Below are 15,755 nucleotides of genomic sequence, written 5' to 3' on the forward strand. Positions count from 1 at the left end.
GGCCTACAAACCCAAACTCAATACAAACAAAACGAATCAGGCTCTGAGTAAAATGAGCTGTAACAAGTTGTGCTTCAAGTTTAATACCCTTGTTTTGATGATTAATAAAAAAGTATCTGGAGAATTAAAAGGGGCATTTTTATCATTGGAATGCTTTCTTGCATCTCGTCCATTATCTTCACCCCCACTTCCCGGCAAATTAATAGCTGTTGCAGAGTTGTGGGCATGTGTGAGCACAAGCTGGACCAAAGTCTGAATTTTGTCCTAGAGTAAGTGCATGCCAAAAAAAAAAAAAAAGGTGGAATAGTGAAAACAACATACATATCTGCATTTCTAGATGAAAGCACTGTTTCTTTCCTTCCTTAACTATTTGCTATATTTAAAGGGAGGTTAGGGGAGGGAGGGTCCTGAACCTGAGCCCAGCTCTTTCTAAACTTGGTTACTCACGTCTGATTCACTCGCTGTGTGTGTGTGTGTGTGTGTGTGTGTGTGTGTGTGTGTGTCTGTGATTTCTGTCTCTGTCACTGCCTGCTGCTGAAGAGCGGGTCGCTGAATCACTGCCACTCCAGAGGAAAGCAATTCAAACCCAGCCCTGGGGGTTGGCAGGGTTTTTTTGTTTTTAAGCGTCTGCAGGAAAAGCCTTCTACTTTCCGGGGTGACCATAGAGGGCAGTTTTATGAGAGTCACCCGGGGCTATGGAAGATTTTGCTCTCCTGAGAGTCAGTGTGGCACCGGTCATCTCACCATTTTGGCTCTCTGGGCCACAGGCCTCGGTGGCTTGGGACCGTGTGGCGAGCGGAGAGGCAGCGGGGGCCGGAGCGAGCGTGGCCGGGTGGGCCCGAGCGGTTTTACCGCACTCCCCGCCGTTTCAAACGCTCCCACAATGCAGCGCTGGCGTCCCAATTCCGTTACAATGTCTTTCCCGGCGCCGGCGAACCGGCGAGGAGCGGGCCGGGGACGCGGGGAGCGGCGACTGTAACCCGAGCGCCTGGCCGAGGGGGGCGCCCCCGCACCGTTCCTCTCGCGCGCTCAGCCCGCGGCACGGCGAAGGGGCGGAGCCGCTGGCCGCCCGGCCCGGCCTCCAGTCCGGCCCCCAGCCCAGAGACACCGGCCGCGGGAGCGAGCCGGCCGCCAACTCCGCTGCCCGTGCTCGCCGGTGTCCCGCACCGCACCCGCGTCCCGGCTCCCTGCCCGACCTCGCTCGCCCGCCCGCAGAGGCGGCGACTGTGCTGGGGGCGGCTCCCGCCGGGGGTGGCGGTTGGCGCTGCCGCCCGCGCGCTCGTACACACCCGCAGCCCCGCCAGGGGCGTCCTCACTCACCTAGCGCCGCCCGGGGAGGTGCACGGAGAAGGCGCGCCGGGGCCTCCCTCCGGTGCGGAGCGCCGGTTCGCGGAGCACCGCGGAAGGAGGCGCGCGGCGCTGCGCGCCCGGGGACGGACTCTGGGCAGCCGCAGGGCTCCGGGCGCCGCTGAGTCCCCAGCGCCCGGGCCAGCTCCGCCGGGCGGCCTGCGGGGGCGGCGCAGTTGCGAAACTGAGTGAGTATTAACTTTACTCGGCGGCCGCGATTTCTGGGCTGTGTCTGGGACCCCTCCGTCCTCCTCCCCGGAGCCTCGGAGTCCCAGGTCCCCTTCCCGCACCTGGGGCTTCCTCTCCCGTTCTGCCCCCACCCCCCTTCCTCCCGTTCACCTTTTCCCTGCTGTGTTCCCTTTTGCGCGTTCTCTCTGCCGCGCATACATGGGTCTGCCTGAAAAGTACGAGCTTGTTCCTCGCTTCTCGGTTTCCTCCCAGTGTCCTTGGCAAGGGAGTTTAGAGGCCACTTTTGTTGGGAAGGGAAATGTATGTCTGGTTTCTCTAATATTTTTTTCCTCCAAATGGAAATCGGATGCTCGCTAGCCGGGTGGCGGTTTGGTGAAATGCTTTTCTCCTCTGAAACAGTGATTGGTTTATAGGTTTTTAAATTTTGTCTGAACGATGAACCCTCCTCCGTCCCTATTCCCCTTGGCTGCCAACCCGTTAAGGCAGGGGAGCCCAGAAGAGGGGAGTTTCAAAGTAATTCCTTTTTGCACACTAGAAACTTTGAGAGGGTAAATCGTAGGAAACTCAAGATTTCACTTGAAGGGACGTGAGCTTTGAATGTGGGTCCTTGTGCGACACTGAGCCTTATAAAACGAGTACCTGGTTTATAATCGAGTGTTGCGTTGTTATTTTAGCATCATAGAGCCGCCTGGTGTTGCTAAACCACTACTTTCTCAGCATCAAATGGCATCTTGAGCAGTGCAAGCATCGGATATAATTGCGGGTCAGTATTGACCCTGATCTTTTAGGGATTTAGACGGGAAATACATATGCAGGGCACAGTTCATAGCTGATTGAAACCCATCAGGTTAGCCCTGTCAATATATTAACTCATTGCATTTTTAAAAACTGCTTCAGCCTCGTGATGGTGAGGACCAATGTTTATGGATTTTCCAGTATAATGTGGCTCAGCAGTTCTTCATTAGATATGTTGTGACCCCAGGAAGCGACTTTTCATATATATAGATGTCTGTTTTTCTGTCAGTTGGATTAAGTACTCATTTTGGTAGGAGACCTCAGGTAGTTTTTTTTTTTTTTTTTTTTTTTTTTCCTCCTCTTAAGTCTTTCATCTTTCGGTTGCCAGGAGTTAGCAATCATGTTATGAAGAAACAGAAAATGGGAAGCTTTCTTAATGGATTTTCAGCATCCTGGTTGAGGCAGTAGTGGGTGCCAGCTAGCCCTCTGCAGGGAGAGGTGGACACAGAATCAGGACACAGGAGACAGTGTTATCATTTTGGAGAGTGGTTTGTGAGTATTTATCTTTTAGCAGGCACACTAATGGTACTTTAAATTTTATTTCTCTCCATGGCGAACTCTCCCCAGGCCATAAAAATTACATGTGACCATACCCACTTTAAGAAGACTGAATATAATTTGATGATTATTCTGTCGAAATATAAGACCCAATAAAATCTAATTTGTAATGTAGATTACAAAACCTTTCAAAAATCTCCCCCTTCCTCATTTTCTCTTTTTTTAAGAGTACTTTCAGTAATAGACACAATTGGCAGTAGTGCTTGAGTTCTTTCTTTATAGGCTAATTAATCAAGCCTAATTTCTGAGTTTCAGTAGCTGAGGGGGGACATCAGAGAGCTGAGAGAAAGGGAGGGAGAGAGAGAGCAAACTACAGACTGTGCAGATAGGAAAGGCATTTCAGTTTGCCCAAGTGTCAACATGCTTCAGGGAAAAGCAGTAGAAAAGAAGTGAGAATGTTTAAGTGTTTTTAGGGTGCATGTTTACTGAATTAATTTGGCATTTGGTTGAGATATCTGGGAATTGCAGGTTTTAAATTCTTTGTGGTTGTGGTGTCATTTCTTTTTGCCTAATTTTTTTTAAGGTTGTGATTTTTTATGTGAGTTCAATGCTTGGCTTTTGTAGCCTTCTGTCATGGGTGGCTTGTATTTTTGACTTGAGTGCCTTGTTCATTTTGAGAAATGATTAGTTTTTCAGAATTCTTCTCATTAATTGATCTATTTTATGTTGACTTAAAATAAAAATATTGTTTGCCGCTGGATATTGTTACTCTTCATTATGGTTGATTTTTGGCATAATGGCTTTGCTATAATATTTATGGTAAACATTAAGGTTCTACATATCTTACTGGTATTCAAAAGATTGCAGAACTCTTTGCGGGTATAAGTGGAGTAAGGATGTGCATGGGGAAGGAAAACATGCATTAAATCGGAAGATTTGGATTTAAGAAATAATGCATCACCTGTTTACTCTCCTTGGGTGCTAGCTTGCTCCAACTGTAAATAGTCTTCAAAATTCAAAGTGTAGAGACAGTTTCCAAGAACTCTGTGTAGTGGAAAGAACGTTTACCCCATGGCCAAGCCAGCCAGACTTGGTTGGCAGGTGTGACTTTGTCACTCCCAGCTGAATGAGCTTCGCCATGCCACTTTAGCCCCTGTGATCTACAGTTTGCTTTCTGTGAAATGGGAATACTGCTACTAAAAGGGATGCTGGGACATGTAGAATACCTAATATACTTTCTGGCACAGCTTAGCCAATGGGTGGCAGCATCTCAGACTTCTCCAGAACTCAGTTCTTGATATTGAACCTTTCAAATACTTTCTGCTGTTTTTCATCTCATCCCTCCAGAGTGGCTCAGGCCAGGAGGCTTGGATTATCTCTCTCTTTTTTTTTTTTTTTTTTTTTTTTTTTTGTTCTATCACCCAACCCAACCATGTTGTCACAAAGTCTTACCCACTTTTCTGGCAAAATCTCGAACCTGTCTGATTTTTCAGTCTCCATTATGCTACCATCCTAGTTCCAGCCACCTTTATCTTTCCCGGTTGCACACACCCTACTCTCCACACATTCCGATCTCTTCCCGCACATCCTGGAAAAGAAAAAGACGTCACTTGGTTGTTTAAAGTCTTCAAAGCTCTTAGGAAACACATTTGTACTTGGCATAAAATATAAAATCCTCCACAAGCTTATAGGGTCCTGTGTGATTTGGCCCATGCACACCATCCTCCTCTCTTGTCAGCCACACGGGAACTTGCCCAGCGGACCTGCCTGAGGGCTGTTGCTCAGGCTGTTGGTCTCTCTATTTTATGACCATCTCACTGAGTACATTCTTGTTCTGGATGTTGGTTCAAATATCCCTTTATAAAGTCTCCTCTGAGAAGGCCATCCTTAGCATCATGTAACTTAGAACCTCTTTATTTTCTCCTTCATCGCACAATCATCCTTTCCCTTAATATTTTCCACAATTTTTAATTATATTATTTACTTGTTTAATGTTTCTGTCCTGCCCTTGAGGGCAAGAATAATGCCTGGTTTACTCATCAGTCTATACCCAGTGCCTGGGGTGTCTGTGTATAGTGGGTGCTCAATAAATAGTTATTATTATAATGAGTAAGATAGTAATATCAGTTTTATATTTGTGTTTTGATTGCCTTCTTATCACTGTTAAATCTGCTTTTCATAACAGAAAAGCCAGACCAGCACTCTCCTGTCTTCCTTCTTTGCTGGTTTTATGTATAATATGAAACAGCCTTTGCAGATATCAGGTAAAATTAATGCATTTGGGCTCTGTGGAAACATTTATAGTAATAAATTGAGACACCTTTTAATTAGTGTTACCCTTGTGATTTTCCTGTTGTAGATAATCCTTTTTTATAAGTACATCATTAAAGTAATTATGCATTTTTCATCAGCACGGGATTACTGAAAGAAAAAACCTTACCATGTCATTGTTTTACACGTCATGTGATAACATGTTAGCAGCTATTGGCTGCTCAGTGGTAGATTTCAAAGGAAGGTAGGGAAAACTGAGGTAGAAAAATGAGAGTTGCAGCTCTCGGGTTCTTGTCCTGTCCAGCTGTTGATGGGACTTGCACAGATGGCTAGATTTCATTTGACCATTTAGTTAAGGTGGAGGAGTGCTATAGTTACTTAAAAATGCGAGCCACCTAGAGGTCTGGAAGTTCTTTTTCGCTTCCTCACTAAAGTATTTCTTGTTTTAGCCAAAAGAGTCTCATGACTTTTGAAGGCCAAGAAAGGTTTAAAGCTTTGAGTATGTTTGTCATGTGGTTGCTCTTTACACAATATTAGTCTGATGTACTTACAGCTCTGAAGCAGTTACGTCTTTATTATTAATGTTGCTAGTCTCTACTTCTTACATAACCAGCCACATTTTCTTTTGACTTGTTTTTAAGACTTTAGTTTCCTTTTAGAATTTTTTCATAGACCCTTAGAGGATAATTCCAATTCTTCTCTAGTTTTGTATCTTGTAGGCCACTAAGTATACAGGGAACTTGGCAGTTGTTTCTAGTTCTTTCAGGATTTATTTCTTTGTACTCAACCTCTGGATTTCCCCAAAAAGTTATACCTCGGTGTGGTCTGGACCCTGAGTTTTTGCCAGCCAGAAGTTGGAGGCCCTTGGGTTGGGAGGACAGGGAGGATTAAAGCAGCATTTTTAAACTCCTGCTTCGTGCCGTGCTCTGGGCACAGTATTTGCACAAAAGACGAGTGACTGCTTCTCCTGGGCAAAGTCATAAGAAGGAACCTTAAGCTTTTCCTACATTCACTTCATTCATGGAAATTGTTCCTATTATAACCCTCATTTTTCCACCCTTGATTTTCCAGACAGGGAAGGGTGAAAAGATTGAGATGTCCTCTCTAGTCAGACCCCTTACCTTGCCTTGGTGTTTACTTAGACCTGATTTTATCTGCATAAAAGTATTGGGATTAGGGCCAGAGAGGGGCACACCACATGATCTGCCTTTTGTGGTAAGCCTCCGTGCCCCCAGGACATTTGCATCCTGAGTAGCCGCCACTGTGGAGGAGAAGAAAGCTATGGTTGGAGCCCTTGTTATTTTTTCCTTCATGTATATATGCTTAGTGGTTACTTTGGGTGACCTTGAACAAGTTGCCTGGAGCTTTTTAGCATCAATAATATTTATTAGCTATTTATTTCACAGCTTTGCTTTAGGATTTAGAAGACTTATTTTTGGCTTTTTTTTTTTTTTTTTTTTTTTTTTGGTCACATTCAGATATTTCACAAAGCTTATTATAATTAACTCTAGTGCTATCCAAGTATTATGCATTTAGAAAAATGTTTTATGAGAGAAATTTGACCTTCTGCTGCACCCAGAACCAGTCTTGCCTCCTCCGCCCACCCCTCCACTCCCCCACCCCCACCTTCCACACACACAGAACCAAAGGATCAGGGCATAATCGGAACTTCAACAGCAGAATCCTTTCAGAAGCCAAGGAAGATCTGAGTCTGACACCCAAGTTCCAAGGTCCTCCAATTAAAACATGCCCCACCAGCCCTTCCACATACCTGTTCTCCCAACCCCTTAAAAACCCTTCACCTAGTCTGGCAAAATGGATTTGAGGCACCATTAGGCCTCCCTTTTTCTTGGTTGGCACCTTCTCAATTAATAAACTTTTTCTTACTCAAAAAAAGGAAAGGAAGGGAGGGAGGGAGGAGGGGGAAGGATTTTGTTATTCAGTAGCGTATGTTTTACTCCTTGTTTTCGTAAGAAATCAGATATATAGGTTATAACAAGAGAAGACTTGTGATAGTTTCCACCAGGTTTTCTTCATGGGAGTGATGTACCTTGTCACTCTTTTTAACTGTCATTGGCTTCTGAGAGCTAAGTCATGTTTATTTTTAATTCTAGAAAAAATTTTATTGGAAAAATCAGTTAATGTTAAGTTATTCTTCCAGATATATATGCATTAAAAAACTGGTGTTCCCTTAATGGATAGGTATTGGACAGAAAAGCACAGTCTTACCTTATTTCTGCTTACAATATTTGAATACATTTATAATCTGTGAAACCCCACTGTAGAAATACTATTTAAAGACAGGTTAGGAATATTTTTCAATGTTTAAGATAAAATTTAGTCTATTTTAAAGCAAGTTCTAATACCCTGATGCCACTAGATGTTGGGAAATCGAACCTCCAACCTTTCGGTCTATAGGACAATGCGCCAACCGACTGAGCCGCACCGGCCAGGGCGCTCAAGTCTCTCTTGGCATTGCTGCTCCTTCTAGCTGTCTCTGTTACCAGCCATCTTCTTACAACAGTTGTCTGTGCTTAATGCTTCCACTCCTTTACCTGCCAACTCACTCCCCCGCCAGGTACCATTTCTTAGACACATTTCTTGCCACAGGTGCCAAGATCTTAATTGCCAAAATCAATAGAAACTTTTCACCCCTAATATAACCAAAGCTTTTTGAAGCATTTTACCATGTTGGGCTCTTTCCCTCTGTCTTGGAACTACTCCTTGACTTCCTGTCACCATTCTTTCTTTATTCACTCAGAAATGAACTCCATGCCTTTCCACTCATGGAAACAAAACACACAAAGTTCCTGTTCTCGTGGAAAGTGTACTCTTCTGAGGGGAGTTGGATAACAAATGAATGAGTAATTTTACATATTCTTAATATGATGATAAATGCTTTGGAAAAAAAAAACAAATGATGCAAGGTGGAAGAATTGAAAATGCTGGCAGTGGGCGTGCAGGTGTTATTGGATACAGGATGGGCAGGAAGTCCTCACTCAGGAGAGCACATTTGAGTAGAAACCATAATGAAGAGATGGAGCTACCTAACAACTGGAGGAAGAACATTCCAGGTAGAGGAAACGGTGAGTGCAGAGGCCCTGGGGCAAGTGCATAAGGTGTGCCCACATCATTGTAGTCAGACCAGTGAGGTTGGGGGGGGGCAACATGGGGCAGTAGCAGGAGATGAGGTAGAAGCAGTAGTGGGGGGCCCCTACTGTAGGGCCTAGCTGTGACAAGGATCTTGGTTTTTACTCTTAAGTGAGAAGGCAGTTGCAAGTCTTAGAGGAATGAATGAATGAATTGGAGGATAGCATGGAGTATTAGGCAAGAACATGAACTCTGGAGCTGGCTGCCTGAGTTCAAATCCCAGCCCTGAACTCAGTGGCTCTGTGACCATAGAGTAGTTGTGTAACTTCCCTCTGCCTCATTGGTAAAATGGAAATAGAAGTGCTATCTATCTCATAGTGTTGTGAGGATTACGTGAGTTAATATTTGTCAAGAACAGAGTACGGCAGATAGTGTTACAAAAGTATAGTGCTGTTAAATAAAGTCAGTAAGATTGAAAAGCCTCGCTTTGCTGCCCCATGGAAAGGGCTTGTCAAGGGGAATTAAGAATAGAATTAGGAAGCCAAGACATGGAAACAACCTAAGTATCCATCAGTGGATGAATGGATAAAGAAAATGTGGTATATATACAGAATTGCATATTCAGCCAGAAAAAAAAAGAAGGAAATCCTGCCATTTGCAACAACATGGATGGATGTTGAGGGCGTTGTACTAAGTGAAATAGGTCAGAGAAAGACGAATACCATATAATCTCACTTATATGTGCAATATAAAAAAACGAATAAAAAATCACCGAGCTCATAGATACAGAGCACAGACTGGTGGTTGCTGGAGGCCCTGGGGTGGGGAGAGGGGTATGAGTGAAATGGGTGAAAAGATGCAGACTTCCAGTTTTCAGATAGATAAGTCCTGGGATATGATGTACACCCTGGTAACTTAAAAAAAATAATAACAACTAGAAGCAGGAACACCAATTAGGTGATTGCAGTGATTCACACAAGGGATGGCTTCAATGAGGCGCTGGTGGTGGAGGTGGGGATGACCTAGTGACTGATGGATTAGATCTGCTTTTCGTCCCATCTCTGAGCTTTCTAAGACTTCTTCGATGCCTCCTTCTCTCCTGTTTGACCTGGGGTTCTCAAACACAGTGGCACTATATGGAATTTTTTGGTTGTCACAGAGACTAGGTTGTGGATATTTCCTGTGCTTAGTGGGCAGGGACGGGCCAGGGATGCTCAGCATTTTGTGTGGTGAAGACTTGTCCCTTGCAGTTTGCCAAGAGCATTCTGGATGAGAAGTGCTTCTTTAGACCTTCTTCCCAGTCTCCTCTCTGCTCGTAGGCCCAGGATTTCTTAACCTACAGTCTTGTGTGCGCAGCAGGGGTCCTGTAAGCTGCCTGTTATTTTCCCAAAATCTTGTTTGTTAATGTGCAGTCTGGGCTGGGGGGGGTGAGCATTTTCATCATGTTCTCAAACGTGTCCATAACCTGAGAATGTACAAATCCCCATTATGAGTGGTCTCATCCACATTCATTGTTTTTGCTTCAACCTGTATGGTGATGGACGTCACAGCTGTCCCTGCAGTGTTCCGTACTCTGACTTGTGCATCCCTCTTTGCTGAACCGTGCAGCGGTTCCTCAAGGTCATCATGTCTTCTAACTTCTTCCTTCAGTCCTGCCTGGGTTTGTAGAATGGTCATTCACCTTGCTCCTAATGTTGCCTTTCTCGTGCCACCTCACCCCTCACCTTGATTAAGTCATCTGTTCCTTCGGATTTGACCTCCTGGACAGCTGAGGAAATCTTTCTCATTTCCCCATCACCTGCTCCTCTAATTTAGCATCTCGTTTAGATTGTTGCCACTTCCCTGGCCTCTGCATCTGAGACCCAGCTTTCACATGTAGCCAGATGAGCTCTTGGATACATAAATCTCACTCTGTCACCGACTTGCTAAAACCTCAGCTTTGACACAGGACCTCTGAAACCTGGCACTGGTCCCCCACCCTGGGCTGGCTAGGTGGCTGGCCGCCTCCCTGCTTGGCTGCGCGCCAGCTGTCTTCCCTTATTGGTCCTTCCTGCACCAGGCTCCAGCAAGACTGAATAAGCTGTTTCATGTGTCAATGCTGAAACATCTAAACATGCTTTTGGTCACACGAAAAAGATGGTTCGACCTCTCCCTTACCTACCAAAATCCTGAAGGAGGAGCACACTCCTTTAGGAATCCGTCTGCCTTCTTTCTATACCACATATTTCCCTTCTCCCTTTGCATTTTAATTTCCAAAGCTCTCTACTTCATATAGATGAGCTTCTGAGAGGCTCCTCTTATCCTCATTTGTTCATAAGTTCTAAGTGACTAAGGGGACTTGAAGCTTGCAGTCCCCCGATGCAGCTCAGGGGCTATAAGTTGGTTCTCTGAAGCTTGGTAACTATTATGCCCTTGCTGCTGGATGTTCTGTAGGGCATCGTTGTCTGCAGTGGAGCAGCTCTGTCTACATTAAACATCTCCTGAGACAGGAGGCTTCTTCATGGTCTCTTTGCAGCCCTGAGGCTCCCCTTAGCCGCCCTTGGTGTCCAGATTCTCTCCTCACCACTTGAATTGCAAGAAGCAGCAGTGGGCCCAGCCCTGGCTCTGCTCAGCCATTCTGTTCTAGAACAATTTCCTGGCCGTCTGAACTAACTAACACTGGGCCAAGTTTCCACCTTTGGCCCTGATCATCCTGTTTTATATTCACAATGGAAAAACTTAGGAAGGTCTCTCTCCTCTGTTCTGGCTGATTATCACTGCTCAGTTTTGATAGGTACAGTTAGTCTTTTTCACCCTCAGTCCATTCATCCTCTGCCCTTCTGGGTTCTTCCCAATCTTCATATGCAACTATTTGTATAAGCTCTTCTTTTGTTTCTATCATAATTGTGTGTCTTCTTTTTATTAGTGCTTTAAATATGATGTGGTTAATAAATGTTTGTAAAAATATTTTAAAACACATTTTAAATACAGCAGGCACATTCAGCCATAGGCTAAGGAGCATGAAGGCACCCACCAGGCAGTTCTCAGAGTTTGGTTCTAGGGCGGGTTTTTGTTCCCATCTGTACAGCTGTGATTTGGCAGCTCAGGAGCGGAGGAGGCAGGATTTGTTTCATAGTGCCTTTCCTGCTTGACTGGAAAGTAGGATTTATGTTTAATTGTCCCCTGACTTTTAGCTCTTTGATGGCAGGAATTTGTCTGATTTTCATTGGATCCTTGGGATGTGGCACTGTCAGTTGTAGAGTGAGTTCACTATGCTGGCTAGTATTTATACCCTCAAGGGGAACCACGTTAAACTGCCACTAAGCATTTAACTGTGCAGACTAAACAAAGAGTTTGGAATATCATTGACTAAATCATTCATGTTATGTGGACAACTGAGATGATACTGAAATCTAGACTGTTAGGAATGGAGGTTTTACTTGGCTTCTGAAAACACTTCAACAAACAGTAAGTACTTACCATGTTCAGGAGTTGGTGCTGTAGAGGATCCCAGGAGGGGTAATGTGATCTGTGGTTTTGGAAAGCTTATTATTGAGTAATAAAGATGCAGTAAATATATAAATAATTACATATGGCAGAGTATGCTATAATATATAATTTTATAAACATATAAAACAGAGTATTGAAGAGAGAGTGGCTAAGTGATTTAAAGGGTAAAATATTCAAAGTATTCACTATAGCAGTATTACCATCATTCATTGGAAACATCTAAATGGTTGATAGCAGTTAAGTAAATTATGGTATAGGCACCAGATAGACTGTTATGCAGCCATTAAAATATTTGAATTTACAGTAATTTGGGTAAATGCATATGCTTTTATGTTAGGTAACATGTCAGAATGTAAACTTAAATATACCGCATGATACCAATTTTTTTTTAAAGCAAGCATAGCAAAAAGGGGGGAAAAGCACCAGAAAGAAAACATACCAAAATATAAACACTGCATCTGACTTCAACTGTATGATATTGTATATGTTTGTGTCTGTCTATATGTGTATGTGTATATAGAGTGGGGCAGAAGTAGGCCTACAGTTGTTCATGTGAAAAAGCAATACAATAATTGTTAAATAATAATACAAGAATAAACTGTTTTGCATACTCACACTGTAAACCTATTTTTGCCCACCATGTATGTACATATATGTGTGTACATACCATAATTACATACTTCGTTGAATTTTCACACACGGAACAAACTCATACAAGTGCTTAGGTGAAGAAATAAAGCATTATCCACATTCCCACAGGCCCCCTCATGCTCCGACCTTCTGATGGCATTCCACAGTTTTGGAATCATGTAAATGGAATCATACAGCATATACTCTTTTGTGTCTGATTTTTCACACTCAGTATTGTCTGATTCATCCATATTGTTTATAGTTGTAGATTTTTCATTGTTTTTATTATGAATGACTTAATCTTTCCCTTTCGTCTTTTTAATGTTTTCAAAATTTTCTATAATGAACATGTATTTTATAATCAGAAAAATATTTTCTTTTAAAGAGGCAAAGACAAGTTTATTTGTAAAGTGCTTGAGTAGATTCAGGTGGCCACTTCGGCTAGTCGTGGGACATGTGAGGGAGGATGGGTTGGGACTGTGCTGAAACAGATGTGCTTCAGTGCAATGTGAACTCGACATCAGGAGAGCAAGATTTTATCTTTTCGTCATTTAGTTGTCACAGGACTGTGAACACATGCTTTAATCCCTTTGATCTCCAGTTTGCTCATCCACTGGTCAGCTGGGTGTGATGGTATCATCCTTAGAGGATACTGGTCATGAGGATTAACTTGAGATACTGAGTCTGTGAGAAGGTCTGCCACAGGGTGAGCTCCTTTATTTAAAAATCGGGGTTAGAGAGGGTGGGTGACCAGGGAAGTAGTTACATCCAGTTGCCATGAATTTTCTCTGTGAAGTGAGGAGTGATGGTTATTTGTAAATGAAAGCAGGTGGCTTTGAGGTGGGGGCTTGAGCAAAGCAGAGAAGAAGCATTGGGGCCGGCAGCCCCTCTGTGCTCTGCGAGCAAGGGCCGAGGGAGGAGGGAGGGAGAACCCAGCAGTAGTAAGGGCCCATCGCCATTTGGAGTATAAGCATCAGTGTAGAATGTTGGTTTCCATGCCAGAATATTTGTTTATAATGTTTTATTTGGACTAATATTAAACCAATTGTTTTCTGATCCTACCAATGGAATGGAAGAGGCAGAAACAAAGAAAAGGAAAGAAGGAAAGCCCAACGGATGCAGGAGCAATGCCTTGGCTAATCTGCAAAGACTGCTATTTAGAGGAAGCCTCTGATTTAAAATGTGAATGTGAGTGTTCCAGGAGTCCATGGTGATCAGGAACTTAGGATATCTTTTTCCAAGGATATATACACTAAAGGGGAGCGCTAAGATGTTAATGTAGACCAGAAATGTCAACAAAACATGCAGGGAAGTTTTACTAATATTTTCTAGCTCAAAGAATCCTAAAATCACTAGCAGTTTTAGCTATTTTAGATCCTTTAAATAGTATAGGGCTGGATGGGCCAGCCTGTAACCCCATTCATGGCTGGTATTGTTTCTGTGGAAAAATTACTCAGGTGTAATGAAAACTGGTGGGGATGTGCTCCAAGCTCATCTGCCTCTTCCATCCTGAACCCTATGTGGAAAGGTTAGCTGTTTGTGGATAAATGATGTTAGTAGATTGGGCCATGCCTTTACTCATCATTGATCCATTCAGACAGTATCTGTTGAGTGTCTGTGGGCTGGTATGAAAAAAATTTTTTTTCTTAAGTCTTATCTTGCCCTGGCTGGGTGGCTCAGTTGGTTGGAGTGGCATCCTATACACCTAAAGGTTGCAGGTTTGAGCCTGTCAGGGCACTTATGGAAGGCAACAGATTGATGTTTCTCTCTCACATTGCTGTTTCTCTTTCTCTATCTCTCTAAGCATATTCTCTTATAAGGATTAAAAAAGAAAAAAAAAAAGAAAAGTCTTCTCTCCCAGGTACTTTTTATCTGGACCAGGCATTTAAATAAATAATTTTTGGACTGTGGTAATGGGTAAAATGTAGATCTGGGTTCCTGGGGTGGGTTGGACGTGAGTGCTTCTAGAACGGTGTTCCTAAGTCTGCCAGAGGAAATCAGGAAATCAGAGAAGGTTTGAGAGGGAAATTTGCCCTTGAACTAAGACTTGAGAATGAAAAGATATTTTCTGTGAGGCTACTCCATGCAGACAGAACAATAGGCTCAAAGCCACAATATCTAAGGGAGAAATTGGTCTGTTAGAGAACTACAAATAGTCTTGATATAACTAGTTAGATATCATTAAAGTAGCAATATGATGGGGAAGTGGCAGGAGCTAAGGTGTGGAATAACTCTTCCCTCTTACTCTACCCACCGGGGAAAGGATATCACGTCCTAAAGTTTGTTTATAAATTTGTGTTATAAGAAACACAGTTTTTCTGTCTCTGTCCTGAATCAAGATTTCTGCTTCTTTAGAATTTACATTAGGAAGTGTTGAGATTGCTTTATAATTAAGTGGAGCTTGGAGTACTGCTCAGTGTCTTCTAGTACAGTGTACTGGTCACCTTGTTTATATTCAGTCCGCAAACATTTATAAAGCACGTATTATGTCAGAGGAATCATACTTGCTGTGGATGGTATTATAAAGATAGGAATTGGCCTCTGCCTTTCAAGAAGCTTACAATCTAGTTAGCAAAGCAAAACTTGAACTCTCAGAAGCCCTATTATGGAAAGAAAGAAAACGGCTAAAGTAAACAGAATGGGCTTGTCACTTACATGTGTGGGAAGTAGAGAAATTGTTTAGAAGACAGGGCACCCTGATCAAGGACCAGAGGACCAAAAAGAACTATGGCTGGTGGACAGTAGTATGAAGGCAGGGCAAGGGGACTGTGGAAGACCGTGGTGGAGGCTAGCCCAGGAGCATGGACGTGCGGAGAACCATTGGGAGGGAGCATGGTGTCTAAGGTCACTCAGGGTGGGGTGCATTGTTGGCAGTAAAGAGAAATGGGGCCGAAAATGTGGCTGGGGCCAGGTGGCAAGGGTCTTAAATGATGCCCTGAGGAATTTGGACTTTATTCCAAGACACTAAGCTTTTCCGAACAAGTCTTCTAGTTGTCTTCCTCTGCAACCCCGGCCACTGCTGTCTTTAGTCTCCCAACCACTGTGCTCAGAGCAAGCCCAGTGAAATGCACCTTATCCTGACGTCATGTTTCAGGGACTCGCCTGGTTTAGCACAGATGACCAAGAAAGTTGTGATTTTGGTCTAGATCCTTAGGATGATTCATTAGTCAACAGCTTAATCCCTTGGTGTTGGTTCTTCTTGCCTTAGATTTTTGCAGCACACTATTCGGCTTTTCAACCACTTTTTTTTTTATTTTAAAGATTTTATTTATTTATTTTTAGAGAGAGAGGAAGGGAGGGAGAAAGAGAGGGAGAGAAACATCAATGTGTGGTTGCCTCTCACTCACCCCCAACTGGGGATCTGGCCCGCAAACAAGGCATGTGCCCTGACTGGGAATCGAATCAGCGACCCTTTGATTCTCAGGCCGGTGCTCATTCCACTGAGC

The 15,755-nt window shown here is 43.6% G+C and overlaps 1 protein-coding gene across 2 annotated transcripts in view; it reads left to right on the plus strand.

The window, feature by feature from the left end:
* The first annotated feature begins 1,438 nt into the window (after nucleotides 1–1,438).
* RASSF8 (Ras association domain family member 8) overlaps nucleotides 1,439–15,755 on the plus strand; it is a 95,801-nt gene continuing 81,484 nt past the window's right edge. For both annotated transcript variants that reach the window (XM_090275491.1, XM_090275492.1), the window contains exon 1: nucleotides 1,439–1,535. The gene's annotated coding sequence lies outside the window, so the exon portion shown is untranslated. The remainder of the gene's footprint in view (nucleotides 1,536–15,755) is intronic.

The sequence above is a fragment of the Furipterus horrens genome, unplaced genomic scaffold, assembly GCF_987537825.1.
Source record: "Furipterus horrens unplaced genomic scaffold, mFurHor1.1.pri manual_scaffold_4, whole genome shotgun sequence".
Classification (NCBI taxonomy): domain Eukaryota; kingdom Metazoa; phylum Chordata; class Mammalia; order Chiroptera; family Furipteridae; genus Furipterus; species Furipterus horrens.